The sequence below is a fragment of the Danio rerio genome, chromosome 16, assembly GCF_052040795.2.
Source record: "Danio rerio strain M-AB ecotype USA chromosome 16, GRCz13ab, whole genome shotgun sequence".
NCBI classification, from domain to species: Eukaryota; Metazoa; Chordata; class Actinopteri; order Cypriniformes; family Danionidae; genus Danio; species Danio rerio.
In genome coordinates, this window is record NC_141036.1 from 9,834,067 (window position 1) to 9,853,793 (window position 19,727).

General features: G+C 38.4%; 1 protein-coding gene and 1 long non-coding RNA gene across 2 annotated transcripts in view; both read left to right on the forward strand.

Moving 5' to 3' along the window:
* LOC147833274 (uncharacterized) overlaps positions 1 to 19,727 on the forward strand; it is a 331,056-nt gene that overhangs the window by 14,175 nt on the left and 297,154 nt on the right. The gene's annotated exons all lie outside the window — the stretch shown is intronic.
* Positions 1 to 19,727, forward strand: part of LOC101884995 (uncharacterized) — a 32,943-nt gene that overhangs the window by 12,789 nt on the left and 427 nt on the right. The gene's annotated exons all lie outside the window — the stretch shown is intronic.

Here is a 19,727-nt window from a genome sequence, read left to right on the forward strand (position 1 = left end):
GGTCGGTGTTGTGTCATAGCTATATGAACCATGTTATGTGGGGGAAGACTTTCCCCCTTAGTCACCCGCTTTTTTAGGGGGTTTACACTTGTTCTCAAGTGCTAAGCTGACCAATGGGAAAGCTAACTCCTCTGAGGCACACCCTATAGTCCACTGTTGAGAAGCTTGGTGATTTGCATATGCATTCTGGGTAAATGTTTTTGCAAAAGTTTCTTAAAATGATAATATGTTGCATATGTATTAATAAAAATTGTATTAATTGTTCTGTACATCTCATTAGCTTCCAGGGACATCAAACATGAACTATCTAGTCTTGTTCAGCTGTGGTAGTGTTAAAACATTGATTGCAGGATGATTGAAACCATAATATTAATATATGAGGAAGAGACTTGTTGCAAAGCACCTGATGTCACACAAACAGAGAATAAAGATTTACGTCAGAAGCACAAGTCTAAAGCAAGTTGTACAGGAGCTTAACCAAGTCTTTGCATGCAGGCTTTCCTTTCCTGTCGTAAATACCTTTGGGGTCAGATTACACATTTACCATCAAGTATTTTTTAGGTAAGAGAGTTTGATGTTGTATTATTAAAAATAATCAAAAATAATTATGTGTCTGATCGGCCACATTCGTAATATACATTAATTTAACTAAATATAAATATTTTGCCATCCTTCACAAATGCTCATAGAAACCTTTGAAATAGAAATTAAGACTTTTACTTTTATAATTTCTCTTTATTTTTGTCCATCTATTTAATGTCTATATAAACAAATAATGAAAAAGAAAAGAAAATGCTGACAAAAAGGTACATAAAAATATTAGTTTTCTAAATAGACAATTAAATTTAATCTTAAATTAATTAGAATTTTCATTTACATAAACACAAAAAAACACACACAGGGCGAATGAAATATGCTATGTCAACCTCACTGATTTATCATTAATTATGCATATAGCATTGTAATTTGTTTCATACAGTTTAATTCTGTATTGCTTTATATATATATTTTATATGCTTTATATATATAATTTAACACAATGTATATGATCAAAAAAACTCAAGCACGCCTATATGTGCATGTACTGGCACCATTTTCCATTTCCTGGTTGTTTTTACTTTGCCATTCTTTTACTTTTACCTTTCTTCAAGCAACTTAGTAAAGCTCTGAGGTTTTTCTTGACAGATTCTTGCTCCTGGAGGACAAGGCCACCTTACTTTGGTAAACAGGATTTCAGGGTCGCACAAAGATCATGAACGATTCTGGAAGCATTCTTGATTGCGTCTTTATCAGATATATATATATATATATATATATATATATATATAGCAAATATATGATGCATCATGTAAAGTCATGTGCTGTTCAGGTAGATGCAGGTGATAACTGATTCAAAACCTTATGTCTGCTTCTCCATGCATGGTACATGACTATCATATACATCAGTGGATAGATCTTTCTGAGTGCTGATTTCATTTTTCTTTGGATATCGTGTTAAGGCAACATTCAAATGCAGAGTTCTCTTTCATGTCAGGAACTTCGAATTTGTGTCTAGAAGAGACACAATTGGAGCACGCTAGAAGACGAATCACTCAATGAGTAAAAAAAACAGGCGAATGAATGCCTATGAGTTGGGGGAGCACAGCTCCACAGGTGGTAGTGATTAGTCATTAGTAGAGTATATAACCAGCACACATAGTAGCTTGCATTTAGACTTTTTGCTTCAGACAGCCTCACAGTGACTAAAAAGTTTCAGAAAAGTATATCTAATTTCTGCTTGGGAGACAACACAATCAGCTGCGGTCAAGCTGGGTTTTCTCTCATTGCTAGATGTTTTGCTGGGACAAAAAGAGCAGATTTCCCTAATACATGTTTTCCCCAGTAAGCATACTTGCATTTCAGTGCCAGGGTGAGCCGTATCTCCTAAGGGTGTGAGCACACTCAACAAGAAGTGTTGCCTCCTCTTAGCACGTGGCGCCTCTCTCACAGATATCTGTAGAGCTGCCGGCTGGGTGACACCTAACACATTCGCAAAATGTTATAATCTTCGAGTGGAGTCAGTTTCCTTCAGATTACTGTACAACCCTGGTCAATTGGGAGGAAACTAAGCAAAAACGCTTGCTGCACCATGTTCCCTAACCGAAGATACCTGCATTTTTACTGCTCTGCTAAAACGAGTTCCGCGTATGGCGAAGTTTCTCTGAGGCCCCAAGCATCCAACTCCAGGGTGCCTGGCCCAGTATGTGTGTGTGTGTTATATACTCTGCTAGTGGCTTATCACCAGCACCTGTGGAGCTGTGCTTTGCCAACTCATAGGCATTCATTGGCCTTTTTTCTTACTCTTCAGTTATTACTCGTCTAGCATACTCCCAATTGTGTCTTTCATAGACACACAGACGTACGGGGCTTTGACTGTGCTCTGGGCTAAGGTAAACCCATGTTTTTTCAGTGTGCTTATGAATGGCAAAGAAATGCTTGCATGGTAAGAATGTTGATTTTACGTGAAAACATTCACATGATGGGTCACCAAGTACTTTGTACTATGCCGATGTGTCACTCTTGACCTTTGCAATAACTGCCAGCTGCCTTGATACTGTTCATGCAATGTTTGACAAAACTTCTGGGTTTGTCTTTCAGTAATGCTGGAACAGCTGGATTGTAAGTCTCACATTCACTACTGTAGATGAAGTTTATTCTAGTGCAGCTGCTGTGGGACTAACTCGCATACTGGAGATTTAAGCAGAGAATAAACACTTTCTGTTCCAGACAATGTGAGATAAAAACTCTTTAATGATTTATTGAGTGCCTCAACTACATTGTTGGTGGTGACTGCCACCAAGAATTCATGTGGTGCATAGGCCCTACACCACCTCTGGGAAACACCAAAGAACATTACCTTATACAAGTAAGTTCTGCATAAAGACTTAAACAATAGTAAATAAGTGTTATAAATACAATGAAAGTCAATGAAATAGTGGTAATTGCAAAATACTTATTTTACTCCTGATAACATTAATAAAATGAGCTTATATGCAAATGTACACTTCTGTTACGTTCCGACCAGTCTAGGGTTGGTGGGAACAATAACAAGTGTAAAAAAAAATAAATAAAGAGAAACTCAAATACTCAATTTAGGGTTTTCCCCTTCTCCTGTCCCAACTCACAATAATCACAACGCTGATCAAGTAGTAACAATATTTATTTACTTAGAAATCAAAGATAGAAGCATCTCTTCGGAAGGGAATCCAGGCCAAAATAATAAACAAAAAGACAGCTAACTTGCGGGGAAATAATTCTAACTTACCTGCTCAAATAAAAGTACCCCAAATAAAATTACAGCAAACTTCCCTTTCTCCCTTGCTACCACAAACCAGGAGAAAACGTTTTAAAGTAAATGGCGATTCCCAACCTACCGCTTCTGTTTCTAACCAAAACTAATATATATATATAAATAGGTATTTAATCAGAAAAGCCAATAGATTCACATTTAACAGAGAGTCGTTTAAGAAAATAATTAGTAACCGAAATCAATCTATTCACACCAAGTCAACCAACAATTTGGGGCAGGAGATAGGAGACGCTCAGAACAACAGCAGCGACGACGACGGAGATTTGCGACCTGCACCGAGCAGAAAGATCTCCCCATTGTTCCTCTCCTCCAGCTTATATACGCTCCCACACGCAACACGGCTGGACCGCAATCAAGCGCAGCTCTAGAGGGAGGGGGAGAGAGAGAGAAAGCTGCGCATGCTCCACAGCGCACAACACAACATCAGCTCCAAATGCATAACAAAACACAAATCTGTATATATATAATATTTATATATATAAAATTAGCAAACAAATAATTAATACATTCTATAACGTAACAACTTCCAAACAATAATTAATAAGCTTGATAATTCCATAAAAGCCACTGTGCATTGCAGAATCAAACATTTCTGATATAGCCAAACCTGTTAATTACACTTATAAACAAGATATAATTTGGGCCAAACAAAGCAAGGCAAGGCAAGTTTATTTATATAGCACATTTCATACCCAGTGGCAATTCAAAGTGCTTTGCATAAACAGGAATAAATGAGACAAGTATAAGAAAATAAAAACAAATAATAAAAATTACACACAAAAAACACATAAAATGTGCTAAAATAGGTTATAAAATGATGAAGAAGAAAAGAAAGTCATAATAGTGCGATCTGTAGGACATAGTACAGTGCTCATTCAGTAAAGGCACAGCTAAACAGATGTGTTTTCTGTCTTGATTTGAATGCGCCTAGTGTTAGAGCACATCTGATGATTTCTGGAAGCTGATTCCAACAGCCATGGGTGCAGTAGCTGAAAGACCGATTCACCCTGCTTTGACTGAATTCTTGGATTTTCTAGTTTATGTGATCCTAAAGATCTGAGTAATCGGTTGATTTTGTATTCATTGAGCATATCTGTAATGTATTAAGGTCCTAGGACATTTAGTGATTTATAGACAAGTGGTAATACTTTAAAATCTATTCTAAACGTAACTGGGAGCCAGTGTAAAGACCTGAGGATAGACATGATTTGCTCTGATTTCATGGTTCTGGTCAGAATCCTGGCGGCAGCGTTCTGGATGAGCTGCAACTGTCTGATTGTCTTTTTGGGAAGGCCAGTGAGGAGGCCGTTTCAGTAATCCACCCCACTGCTGATGAAAGCATGAACAAGTTTCTCTTTGAGTCTTTACTGGAAACAAAGCATCTGATTCTTACAATGTTTTTGAGATGATATTATGCCAATTTACTAACTGTTTTGACATGGCTATTGAAACACAGATCTGATTCCAAAGTCACACCAGGATTGTTGTTTGACCTTTAGTGCCAAGGTACGCATTTACCTTGAGAACCTCATCGCTGTTCCCAAATGCAATGACAGTTTTCTTTTTGTTTAACTAAAGAAAGATTTGGCAAATCCAACAGTTAATTTCATCAATGCACTGGCAGAGGGTGTAAATGGGGCTGTAGTCCTTAGGCAGTAAGGCTAAGTAGATCTGGGTGTCTTCAGTTTTGCCTTTTTCAATTTTTTTGCAGTTTTGCCTTTTTTCAATTTTGCCTTTTGCAAAAATAGTTGCTCTACCCAAAGGACAACAGAGAGCAGTTCATGGTACTGTTGTGTGTGTGCTTTCGGAGGTGGAGAACACTGTCAACTCTCTGCCAAGACCAAAAAGCTAGTCCCAGCTCCTACAGGTCAAGCTGAAGAGACATGTAAGGAAGCCTGTTGGAATTTTTTTAAGTCCCAAAACTGGACGCCATGGCATTTCCTGTCCAGTTCCCCATGGGAGAGAACACAATCGACGAGAGAAGACAGACGGCGGTTTCTCCTAGCATGTACTTCAATGCAAGGTTGTTTTGTGTTGATGCTTGATTTGCAAGGGATCAAAGCTACTTTTTCTTTGCACAATTTGTGACAGAAATGCAACTGGCAAAAAACAGCATGTCCATTCAGCTTCGAAAAGGTAAACCTGTTATCAGAGATGGCTGAAGAATCTCCAATGGGATGCTTCAGGATTGCAATGAGGTTGAGAGACCTATTGGGAGAAGACGTTGGGAGATCTCCAGGCCATGATTCGACAGCTGGGGACACCTACTCTTTTTTTTGTACGTTCAGCGCAGAGTAAATGCAATGACCTGAGATTGTGACAGCAATCAAAGCTCAACAAATCGAAGAGATTGACTTTTCACAGCTTGACTGGGTGACAAAAAGCCAAATGCTTCAAAGTAATCTTGTCACTGTCATGTGCATGTTAAAGAAGTGTGTAGATGCGTTAATGGTTGGTCTGTTTTTATCACCTGCACAACCCATTGGTGAAGTGGAGATTTCTTTTATAGAGTTAAGTTTCAGGTGAGAGGAAGCCCACATATTCATCTGCTTGCTTGGGTAAAGGATGCCCCAGATCCAGAGGAAGATGATAAGACAATATGTGACTTCATCAACTGTTACGTATCGTGCAAGCTTCCAGATCCCAACGTTGATCCTGAGCTTCATAAGATTGTGACAGAGGTAAAGCTTCATAACAAACCACTCGAAGTCATGCAAAAAAGGCAAGGTTGTGTGTAGATTTGGATTTCTAAAACTACCAATTCCTAAGACCATGATAACTCATCCATTGCCAGCGCGCCCTGAGATGCGACTAAAAAAGCAATAAACGAAACCAAAGCCTTTGTGGGGTTTGCTGAATGATCCTAAATCATCATTTGACAATTTATCAGCTCTTCTGACTAAGTGTAGTTTGTCCATGGACGATCGCCTGAACTACGCTGAAGGTCTTACTACCGGCAGTGCAGTTCTTTTGAAGTGCGATCCAAAAGAGACTTGGGTGAATGGCTACAATCCTGATTTGCTCAGGGCATGGAATGCGAACATAATTACTACCTACATCCTTGATGCTTACAGCTGCAGCATTTATATGCTGTCCTACGTTCCAAAGCCAGAGCTTGAAATGAGTGGCTTTCTTAAAAAAAAGGTCCAGAGTATTTGTGAAGCCAAAGTTAATGAAGAGGATGAAATGAAGCACCTAATGCAAGCCTATGCCAAGCACCGGCAAGAAAGTGTTCAGGACTCCGTGGTGCGAACATGCAGATTGCCAGTGAATAAGTGTTCATGAAGTATCGTGTTTGTTTCAAAGGATGATGATGCCCTCAAGATGAGTCTGCCCATTAGTGTGTTGTTGAACAAAAATCTGGAATTGGAGGATGTCTGGATGTCAGGTTTATTAGTTAAATACAGAGCAAGACCTCGAACTAGGGATGCACCGATATGGATTTTTTGGCCGATACCGATAATTCTTCAGACTTAAGGGCCAATAGCCGATATGTAAAGGCCGATAATTACAAATATTTCAAAATGTTATATTTATATACAGCAAACTTCATAAAATATTGAACTGTTCTTATGAACTGAATAGTTTATACTCAAAGCAAAAAAGCTATAATTTCAAAATTGCAAGGTGATTATATAGACTTATATTCATGATTTCACAAATCAGCATGCAAAAAAATTTATATTTCATTTTTTCATAGCAAATTAACATGCAACTCAGTTGTTATTAGGTTAAATAACAAAATGGGATTTAATCAACAAGCAAGTTAAATATAGATGATAAATAGATGAAAATGAAAGAGCTAAGGACTGAAACCAGCTTAAATGTTCTTGAATATAACGTGTTACAGTGATGTACACATGTACAAATATGTCCAAAAAAGCCTTTTTTAGAGGTGTTTTGACAGTTCAGAGCCACCGTACAAGTGAAAAGCTAGATACAGAATGTATTATTTTAAAAAATGTGACATAAATTCATCCTATTTAGCGTTTTAGATTCTTTTGAACACGTAGTGTAGTGCTTGTCAATCAGACAATGCTTCTGTGTTCGTTCTTGCTGTCAATCGCGGAGAAAATGATCGATGAAAAGTTTATGATAAACCGCTGCGAGGGCGCCGATTAGCCCTCGGAGTCAGATTTTGACACAAACCTGAGCTTTGAGCTCAGATAACTTTGACAAACACAGAGCAGAATATAAAGACAGAATGTGTGGCGAGTTGAGAACCTGTATGCTGGATTCAGTGACCGGTGCACCAAGGCTCTCCCCTGTTGATCTGTGAAGGCTCAAGACTGTTAGATGTTTGTGCGTGCGCGGTGACAGCTCTCACACGCGCTCGTTACAATCAATATGAATATTCCGATCAAACTGAATACAGTCTTACATCAACAACACATGGCAAGCAACACGTTGATAAAAACAAATAATCATATTAGATTACAAAAATCCCGACAAGTTTTTGTTTAGCCGGTGTGCAGGGTCTGCAGTTTGGTGTGTGTGTGTGTGAAGCGAAGAGGGAGAGACAGAAAAGAGGAGCGGTTTTTTCATGTTTTCAGTGATGTTCCCTCTTTGGTGATTGGGCCAAGTTACATGTGTCCTCGTTCATTTACCAGCTGCAACTAAAAGAGAAGGGAGAACCCCGAAACTAATATTATTGGGCCCTGAATTACTAAAAGAATCTCCCCTGCTATCTCTAACACAACAAAGAGACAGAGCAGAAAAGGTTTACTAATGTAATATTTTTTCCTGAGGCGATTTGAAGCAAAATACACAATGGCACCCTATCAACAGAGATGTATAAAGTACTAGAGACCCATACTTAAGTAAAAGTACAAGTGCTTTATCAAAAATTGACTTGAGTAGAAGTAGAAGTGCTGTTTAAGCACCATACTTAAGTGGAAGTACAAAAGTATTCAACATTTTTTGTACTTAAGTATTACAAGTAGTTTATTTCAAAATTTACTACTCAAGTACTGAAAGTAAAAGTACAAGTATTGTGTAATGTAGTTATTAAAGAAAGCAGTCAAAATACACTAATTGTTTTGTTTATTTTAAAAATCTTTTTGGGGTACTTGATTAAGCAGAACGAAAAGAAACATGGCTTATGATACTGTTTTTCTCTGTAAATAGTTTCTATGGTACAAGAGCTCACATCGTCAGGCCCTTTTACCAGAAAATCCCTTCACTGATGAGATAATTCAGCATGTTCACTCACATACATACTCTCTCTCTCTCTCTCTCTCACACACACACTGCCCTGCACACACCTAAATGTACACTCTCTCCCCACTCTCAGACATTCATACACTCTCACACACACAGTTCTCTCTCTCTCTCTCTCTCTCTCACACACACACTCATTTTTGTGAATTGTGGGGACATTACATAGGTTGCAATTGTTTTTACACTCTCTTACACACACACACACGCACACACACACACAGACGCACACACAGGTACAATCACACTGTTGTTTTCTCTTACACATTATTCACTCTCACTCACACACACACAAAGACACACTCACACTTTGGGAGTTTTAAAGTTTGATTGCTTTAAAATAAAAAGCTTTAAACTAAACAAGCAAACTAAATCCTGCTTCACAATTTCACTTGATTTTGATTTTATTGTAAAAAAAAAAACAGGAAAATGTGTATATTACTGTGTTAAATGAAAATCTGAAATATTTTATGGCTTATGGCTATGATTTAGTAATAATTTTTATTTATTTTTATTATGTTTTTAATGAAATTGGTCTTACAGTTCATATTTTCTGTAGTATATTTATTAATTCTGGTACTTTTACCATAAACCAACATCTCAACCATTTGGTAGAGGCTGATAATTTAGAAATAATGTGATGTGTTGAATAAAAATGCACTGATTGTGTTAACTAGCGACATTTGGAGTTAAGAAATGCAATCAAAAAAGAAATTCTATTGCTTTTGTCTTGGTGTGACAGTTAAAGGGGTTTTTGTAATAAAATTTTGTCCTTTAATACAGCAGTCAGATATACGAACTGTGCCCTTAATTTGACCTGCTCAAAGAAAACACTCTTCCTGGATGTATCAAACAAAACTCATGCACAGAAGACAGCACGAGCATTTACAGCTAATAAACTCATGTCAATATTATCCCGCCTGCTTTTTGAGCGCTGACAGGCGAGTCTTACACGGCTATGATTGGTTATTGTCCTCAACAGAAAGGGCTTTAGAAATATAAGCGCTGTTCACCCATGGCGGGAAGAATACGCGATTATCACAGGTAATAGACACAGTGGAGAAAACTTGGCACGCTCATGTCTGGATCCGCAGCTGTAACAGCTAAGAAGAGAGGAAAAGTTACCTTACAAACTGGCCAGCGGGTCAAATGTCCAAAGGGAGAGAGCGAGAGATAGGCAGAGGTGAAGTTTTACAACATTTCTCCCTAATAGTACACTAGCGGCTGGTATGCTGTGCCGCCTCGCCCTCGCGCCTCCGTCCTTAGCTATAGTATTGCGACATCGCGCATAGGAGATAAATGACGTCATCACGTAATAACCGGGTATGACCTATTACTGAACTGATATCGATCATTTTGACACCCCTAGTAACGAGTAACGATGCAGCACATAAAAAATCTATCGGAGTAAAAGTATTAAACTCATGTAAAATATGTACTTAAGTAAAAGTGGAAGTAGGAGAAAAAAATAATACTCCAGTAAAGTACAGATACTGCCTTTTAGTACTTAAGTACAGTAGTGAAGTAGTTCTACTTCGTTACTATACATCTCTGCCTATCAAACATATGTACAATGATGAGGGACATGGTTACTTACTGAGTTATTAACGCACAGCAATACCACATGAAGAAAGGACGGACTTTGAAGGAATAAATCCATTATAGTGCAAGTCTTAACATGTTCCTCCCACGTGTGCGCGGCAGGCAGGTCTGTACCCTTATGCAATTAATTGACTTAAAGATATCGGCCTAATTTAGACATCGGATCGATAACGACAATCTTAAATATAGCATTTATCGGCCGATATGGCCGCCGATATATTGTGCATACCTAACGTTGGAGTTTGAAAAAATGTGTCTTGCAAACTTTGCATCGCATTACCGTATTGTATATGGTTGGCAAATTAAAAGGAAAAATGTTCACCAACTGCTTCACGATATGGGATTTATACAGAAGAGGACTGTTGGTAAGCCTGCGGTTATCAGTTATTCCGAGGAAAAGCAACCGAGAAAATTTTACGGAAGAATGGTGAAACTTTACGTTCCCCATCGCCACAATAAAGAGCTGAAACCAGAGGATTTTCTGACATATCAGCTATTTTATAAAAGCGCATTTGTGGAGCTTCCAGGACATACTGGTCTCCAGTTCCCTGTCTGCGGCATATAAAAGGCATACCAGCAGAATTATGAAAAGCACTGCAAAGCCATAGATGCTTCAGCAGGAAGGACCATCTAAGAGTGCTTGGACAGCTTTTGCACCAGAAGTTGAAGTGGATTGCCTGGAATGCATTGCTGAGCAAGAAGACATCGGTCCAGAGGAAGACAACAAACAGGATAAGGTCCCTGAATTCCTGGGAAAACAGGATGAGGCACCACACGAGCATCGAGTTTGTTGGGAATTTTTATAGGAGTTTAAACGAGACACAGGCAGCCATATTTTACACTAGCGGGGGTGGTGTCAGAACCGCATGTAGTGACTGAATCCGGAACAGTTTTTTTTTTTTTTTACCTCTGTGGTGGTGCTGGATGTGGAAAGTCGCACGTAATCAAGTGCGTATACACTGAAGCAACAAAGCTTCTGCGACAACTTCCTCAGCTCCAGGGGGATGGGGATCTCTCTATTCCTACAGTGCTTTTCAGTGCATTCACTGGAACAGCAGCATTTAACATTTCTGGAAAAACTCTGCATTCTATTCTACAGCTGCCAAGAAACCTGAAGCCACCCTATCAAGGGCTTGGGACTCTCATGATGATGTACGAGCAGGATCACAACACGTGGAAATCCTGAAAATCCGGAACTCTATAATTTCAAAGGATTGTTTGCATACATCAACTGGAGGTTTCAACAGATCAGAGGCAGCAAGAAACCATTTAGGGGCATTTCTGTCATCGTGGTGGGGGACTTTAATCAATTACTGCCCCCGAGAAAAGCCAAGCCACTCTGCGTTTACGAAGAGGATGTGCTGGACTTTTGGAAGGACCACTTCCATATCGAAACCCTTATGGAGATCATGCGGCAGAACGAGGACCTCGCATTTGCCCAGCTTTTAAACCAACTGAGAGTGAAACGAAAGTCTGATGCTCTTAAAGAAGATAGGTCTTTGTTTTTGCAGGCTGTAAAGAATCCCCAAGATGCATTGCACATATTTGCAACCAACAAAGTCCAGAGTTACAATGGTGAGACGGTAAATGCTCATCATAACCATTTATGCTAAAGATTACCGGAAAGACCCAAGAACAGGAGGGGTGAAAAGGTAGACTAAACCTGTGATGGGTAAAAAAGACGACCTGCTTTACACCATACAAGTTGCAGTGGGAGTCTGCATCATGGTGATCAGGAATCTGGATGTCGAAGATGGACTCGTCAATGGATGCTTTGGAAACAGTGTGACTAAAAGATGAGACTGAATTGCATTTGTGCATATGCTTGGAATTCAACCCGACAATCCAAATGCTAGGCAGAAATACAGACGACTGGTGAAGAGAACACTTTACTCTATATCGAAAGATCAGAGGAAATTCTAAAGATAGGAGCAGTCCACGGACAATTTCCAATCAAGTTGGCCTATGCATGCACAGCTCACAAAGTTCAAGGCATGACCATGCAATCGGCTGTAGTGTCACTAAAGAAAATTTGAGCCAGGAATGGCCTACGTTGCCCTTAGCCGAACAACCTCACTTGGTGGGTTGTACATCAGGGACTATGACGAAAAGAAGATCTATGCTGATCTGGACATCACAACCTCGTTGGAGAGGATGAAAATGGCAATGCTGGAAGGCATCATGCCACTTTTTGATAGGAAGAAAACCAACACCAGTCTGCTAGAAAAGCTTATCGTTGTGCATCGTAACACAGAGGAACTCCCATCACATATAGAGAACATCAAACACCATCATGAGCTGCTTCTATGTGATATGTTTTGTGTTACGGAAAAATACCTCTCCGGATCATGTATCTCATCAGATGTCCAGTTAGAAGGCTTTAAGATTTTTGCAAGAAATAGACACGTCTTACTCATTCCTTCCAGAAATGGCAAAGAAGGATTGTGGTGGGGTTGCAATTTATTGCAAAGAAGACATTCAGGTGGAACCTCTACAGTTTATACACAACCTTACCGACCTGGAGTTTGTCGTCATCAAAGTTGATGCACTAGTGACTACAACGATTGCTGCAGTGGAAAGGCCACCAGACTATAGTCTGGAAATTTTTTTGCCAAACCTTAGGGGCCTACTTCATTATTTGGAAATGATATAGGAAAATCCCATAATTGTCTGAGGAGACTTCAACAAAGACCATCTATCATCTGGAAGAAAGGCCATTCTACAGTTGTTCCAATCCCTAGGATACCAACAGCACATCAACATGGCAACCACAGAGAAATGAACAATGTTAGATAATGTGCGATTCTCATCCAGACTTGTGTATGCAGTCAGGTGTTTTACACACCTACTATAGCTATTACAATCTGGTGTATTGTGTTTTGCGTAAATCAGTTCTTTGTGGTACACTAGTTGTTGGTTGGCATTGTTATGTTGGTTAGCATTATTATGGGTACACCGAGCATGCATTAATGTTGCCAGTGGGAAGTCGGTATGTCATACATAAGCAGAGAAAGAAGACATGAAGATGTGGGATAAATGTGTGTGTACGGTCGCGTGAAGTCGGTGTGCCATACAGAACTGGGGGACAGAAGACATAGCTATGCGGTTTAAACAGCATTCTGTCTTCTACCTGGTGATTTGTGTGTACGGTCGCGTAAAGTTGATGTGTCGTACAGAATCAGGGGCACTGAGCATGCTAGTGGGGCTCGGCAGCCTTTAGGAGCATATGTAGCCTTAGCCTGAGGTGGTTGTTGTGTGAAATGGTATTGAGCTTTAATTATGCTGGTAGGGCTATTGCCAACTGATTCATAGAAGAGAGTACAGTAGGGTCAGCAGCATTAAGGGACATCAGGAGGACATTGTGGCATTTTCAAAGTGTACACAGGGCAGTGACAGCAGCAACAGTTGGTGAGTAATACACGAACATGATGACATTAAGTATAGTGTGTATATTTGTGAATATACATTTAATTTTATCTAACTTCATTTTAATATAATGTTCTGACTAATTACAATTCTAAAACAATTGAGTTGTGATGTTGCAAAAGATTACAAAAAGATTTCAAATATTGTTTAAGCTTTCTCAAAAAGAAAATAAAAAAACACATATTTCCACAAATTAAGCTGCATAAACTAAGCAGCATTATTAAGGAGGTTGTTCACCTAAATATTTTTATTGTCATTTACTGATCTACTAGTTTCAAATGTGTGAGTTGCTTGATTTTTGAACTCAAAATACTTGTAAAAAGTAAAAAAAAATTTAATAAAAAAAATTCTTGAAAGTTATTAACTGTTTTTTGCATCCAATATGAATTTTAATAGCTGTTTAAACTGGTGTTTGTGTTTGTAGTGTTCTTATTATTGATTCATTAATCTCATGGTTATATGAGAAGACCAGGGGCCTCATGTACGAAGACTTGTGTTGAAATCATACTGAAACATTGCAAACACACAAAGCTGTAAATGTGTGTACGCAGTAAAAAATTCAGATGTATGAATCTGAACGTACGCCGAATCCCACGCATATTCTCTTTGTACATCCAAATGAACGTGAAATTGAGCGCAACATGCACGAGCGCAAAACCCCTCCCTGCCTACTCCCCAGTATGAATATGCTAATGACTCTACTTTGGCAAAACTCAATGAAAAAGCAAGCAAAATGAGAAACTTTGAAAAGAATGTGAATTGGAGGTGCTGCTTTTGGAGGTAAACCAGAGAAAAATGCTTTGTCCTCCGGAATAACAAAAAATAAATAAAAAAATAGAGTGGGAGAGTTTAGCTGATGCGGTTAACACAGTTGGGTCTGAACATCGCACTGAGTGGGTTACAAAAGAAATAGTATAAGGTGTAAAATTTTATAAAGTCTTTAGCAGTGTGAGTGGTGTAGCTCGTAAAACGCATGGCAACATGTTTTGACACGTTCGAGCATGAACTCGGTTCGAATCCAGCATCTGATGAACTTTTTTTTTCCCCCCGCTACATATCAGATTTTGCCTATACTCTTCATCGTGAGGAAGACAAGTAGGAATCATTAATAAGTCTGTGCATCATATTTTATTTGCACATTTATTGAATGGAAATGTTTCTGATTCATGTATACAAATACATCTTCGAATGGTGCCTTTATAACAATGTGCAGTAGATCGCTCCGATTAAATTGGGAAAAACGGAGACCGCTGCAGATTGCGCTTTAATGTTTGGCTGGTCAACTGCATGGTACGGTAAACTTATATACCTGCTATACATGTGGATGAACCCGTCTCATACAGCTGCCATTGCACGGCTCAGACACTTAGTAGAGTGCAATTTAACACAACTGCCTCTAGGATAATAGAAATAAAACAGACGCAAACAAGAAATGTGCGCGCGCCAGGCATGCAGTTGAGCGATTCTGAGCGTGTAACCTGGCGTACACAAAGTTTTTGTGCGTACGCAGCGTTGATACATGAGGCCCCAGGTGTATGGCATTGCACACCACGCCACGGCATTGCAGAATGACCAGAGGAAGAACATCTCTAATACAGAGGTATATTTTATTAGTGCTTCAAGGAAAGCATAATCCACATGTCTTAATTCGATTTCTCTTTAGTTAGATGATGACCTTAATCTGATTAAATTAATAAATCTCTTAATCAGAGTAGTGTCTTAATCACATTAAAATCGAATTACTGGTGCCCACGAAACGTATCAAGGCTGGCCAGGACCAGCACTGAAACCAGCATGACCAGCACTGAAACATACCTTACCTTTTTTTTTTTTTTTTTCAACAGGGAGCTAGCTAGCTTATTCACTATAATTTCATAAAAACAAATTTAGTATTTCACAAGTCTAATCTAGAACAAGTGGAATTTTTTCTGTTTCCCAAAACATGTATTATTAAAATAATAATTGATAATACTAAAAAATATAAAACTATTTGAATCTGTCTCCTTTCTATTTATTGCCCACTTGTTATGAGTAAAAAAAATGTAGTTTTTTTGTAAGTTGTTTTAATCTAATGTTAACTTTAAAATGTAAAACTAATGTTTTTTTATGCATGGCATCTGTGTTTCTGGTTTAGAAATATTTGGCGATGGCATCTAATGCATATTAACCCAAGGCAAAAGTATGAACATGTTAAAAAATCTTTTCAAGTCTATAACCAGTTTACCACTATCGTGTCGAACGGTGTTTGCTTAACTGTTCCATTCCGTGCTGATCCGGACCAGTCAGCATGCAAATGGTTTCATTTTCCAATGTGCTGCTGACATAACAAACTCTGCTTATAACACAAATGCCTAAGTTGTTCCCTTGGTAACCTGAGTGTAAATATAGACGTGGTGACATCATATACAGGCATACTCTATCAGTTCAGTTCACTGGTTCTACAGTTCAGTAACAGGGTCACATGGAAACATCTGTAACCATGCCTGAGTGTTCGGCATAATAGTGGAAAAGCAAATAATGGTAAATTGCAATTTTTGATCCAAGAGTTATATAAACAGTATTGTTACTAAGAGTATTTATTCTGTCTGAAACTACAATGTATATCAATGTAATTAGGTTATTTATTTAAAAATTTTAATTTTAGATACAAAAAAAAACTTGTTTCCCTTTTCCTTCCAGTGTACTGCTCTAAATTTAACTATCCTTTTAAACTTACAGTAAACTGCAAATATAAAACAGAACCGTTTAAATTTTTTAAGTTTTATTGAGAACTGACATTATTCTTATTCTTTTTCAGTCAACAGGACCCATCATGTTTGTAATCGGTGACGGCTTCGTTCGCCGTGGGGAACAGCGGGCAAGGCAGATTGTCGGGACCAACCTTGGTCTTGACGCCTATATCAGGTGGTTATTCTGTGAAGGCTTGGTCTGAAGAAACCTTGTCTCTTTCTTTCTTCGCTGTCTTGGAGGAAGAGCTGTGCCAGATGTCCTTGGTAGAATCAAGAGTTATATACTTGCCGCAGTGATCAAGCAGGACTTGCGAGATCTCCATAGGCAGTTCCCTCAGATGAAGATTATCTTCTCTGAAATCACCCAGCCATGCCTGTGGAGGTCTGCTGATAATCTGAAGAAGGTTGACAGGGCACAGCGCTTTGTCAACCGTGTGATGGCTACTTTTATGGTGTCAGTTTGTGGTGCCATTGTCCATCTCCTGGAGATAAAACATAAAGGTCCTGGCCATTTTTTACGTGATGGAGTTTATTTGACCCTTTTGGGCAATGACATATTTTTAAACAACCTTGCCCAATGTCTGAAAGATGAAATCCAGTAGGGTGATGCTGGATCTGGAGTTTCCACCTAATTTTGGGATGAAAAATGGTCAGGATGTTTTTGTTTTTTGATATGTGATGAACAATGTGTTTGTTTTGTTGTTTGTTTGCTGATTTTCTGAATGTTTCTAATATTTTTGCGGCAGATGGACGCAAGTCACTTTCTGCATGTCCAAAACTAAAAGATTCAGTAAAAGCAAATCGACCGGGATGTGCGAAAGTCCTTCCATTTTATCGCTGTGCTTTCGTGACTGTCACCTAGCAACAGCCAAATAATGGAAGTGAACCGCCAACTGTACAACAAACTATCGTTTTCATAACTTTCATTCGTTTGCATCACATCGTACCTTGGTGGCAAGCGGGATTGAGCCAGGGCAAACACAGTGATAATGTCTGCTTGTCTCCTCCGAAAACAGCTTTTGCAGACACTGGAGTGATGTTCTGAATGTTTATAATATTTTTGCAGCAGGTGGACACAATTCGCTTTCTGTATGTCCAAAACCAAAAGCTTCAGTAAAAGCAGAATGACCGCAATGCGTGGACGTCTTTCCATTGCAACGCTTTGCTCTCGTGACCGTCACCTAGCAACGGCCTTAAACAAAACAGAAGCTCGATGACGCAAGCTTACCGGGGTTCAGAAGTAAAAGAGTGTGAACACAAACCAACCCAAAGATGGCAAGGGGGGACAATCAAACTAAGGTCCAAGCAATTTAACGAAGTTTGAAAGCACCCTAAATCTCATATTAAAGCAATTCATTCATTCATTTTCTTGTCGGCTTAGTCCCTTTATTAATCCGGGATCATCACAGCGGAATGAATCGCCAACTTATCCAGCTAGTTTTTACACAGCGGATGCCCTTCTAGCCGCAACCCATCTCTGGGAAACATTCACACTACGGACAATTTAGCCTACCTAATTCACCTGAACCACATGTCTTTGGACTGTGGGGTAAACCGGAGCACTCGGAGGAAACCCACGCAAAAACATGCAAACTCCACACAGAAACGCCAACTGAGCCGAAGCTCGAACCAGTGACCTTGCTGTGAGGCGACAGCACTACCTACTGCACCACTGCATCGCCATATTAAAGCAATGTTATTGTAAAAAAAATTACAATTAAACCATATTAACAAAAATAAAAATAACTGTAAGCTAAGGAAAGCAGGTGAAAAACATACAGTGAGTCATAATGAAACTGATCACGTACACACGGTTAATGTTAGGCCTGTTAATGATGTGTTCAAAGAATAATTAAAACGAAACAAGTGACAGCTGCTACTTTTAAAAGGATATTTATCTTGAGCTCTCAAAAGTAGCAGTGTAAATGTCAAGCACTGATTTCCACTGTTAATATTATCAGTAGTTATGAGTAATTTAGAGCAATGAGTAATTAGTAGTAATGCTACAAAAAATACAGTGTCCAAAAATATATATATACAAAAATACAAGGTATTAAATCAACAAATAAGATATAAAGATGAATATATACACAACACAAAAACAAAATCAAAGAAAAAAAAAGTCAAAAATAAACACTGTTTTACTAGTATCCAATTATTCAGAAAAATTGCTCACAGCTCTGCCACAGCATGCTCGCTTGTCTGGTAAACTGACCTCAAGCTTCTTAAATTTAATGGCGGTTGACAAACAACAAAATGGTGTATTTCCACCATCAACTGGTACGGAGTGTGGATCATTAAGATTTAACCCTTACCCACCGCTTTCTTTTATTAAATCCTCTCCCATAAATGACAATTTTTAAAATATTGCAATAAAAAGGTAAAACATTTATTTCCTGGGTTATTTTGTAGGATGTCATTAAATTTGAATCGAACTTTTATCTCTTTTAAATTCTTACTAAATTCTCTCCTTTTATCTTCATACCTCATGCAGTGTAAAATAACATGTTAAACTGTCTCTTCTTGTCCATAAAAAGCACATTGTCCTGTACCATGTTTACCCATTTTAAAAAGTGTACTATTTAATTTTATGTGTCCAAATCTCATCCTAGATATTATCTCCTCTCTCCTGATTTTTTCCTACACTTCTCATTTCTCCTACTTTCTTTTGAATTTTGTATGCCCTTTTTTTCATTATCCCATTGTCATTGCCACCTTTCCTTCAATCTTTTCTTAATAATACTCTTGATTTCACTTTTACTTATATTTACATTTAGACTGATGTCATTATTTTTAACAGCTTGTTTTGCTTCCTTATCTGCAATTTCATTTCCTTGAACACCAATATACGCAGGTACCCATAAAAAATATTACTGTTATACCCATTATTTGAATTCTATACAAGGTTTGCATTATTTCATTATTTTTAACAGCTTGTTTTGCTTCCTTATCTGCAATTTCATTTCCTTGAACACCAATATACGCAGGTACCCATAAAAAATATTACTGTTATACCCATTATTTGAATTCTATACAAGGTTTGCATTATTTCTAATAAAATGTCTGGTCTACTTTTTGAATACTATATTGTAAACTTGCCAGTGAAGAACTCGAGTCTGAACAGATAACTGATTTCAATGGTCTTATCTCCGCTACCCATTGTATTGCAAATAAATGTGCAATCATTTCTCCTCTATATACCAAGACTTCATTACTAATCCTTTTCCCTACCGATATTTGAAATTCAGGAACTGTGAAGTAATTCATTAATATATTTTTGTACAAAAAACAAATTACATTCCTCTTCTTTTTCTCTCTTTTCTAATGGTGTAAAATCTACTGATGCGTCAGGTAGTGACTATGGTTTCTGACCTCGAGCTGGAGTCTGGCGTCCCTCTTTATAC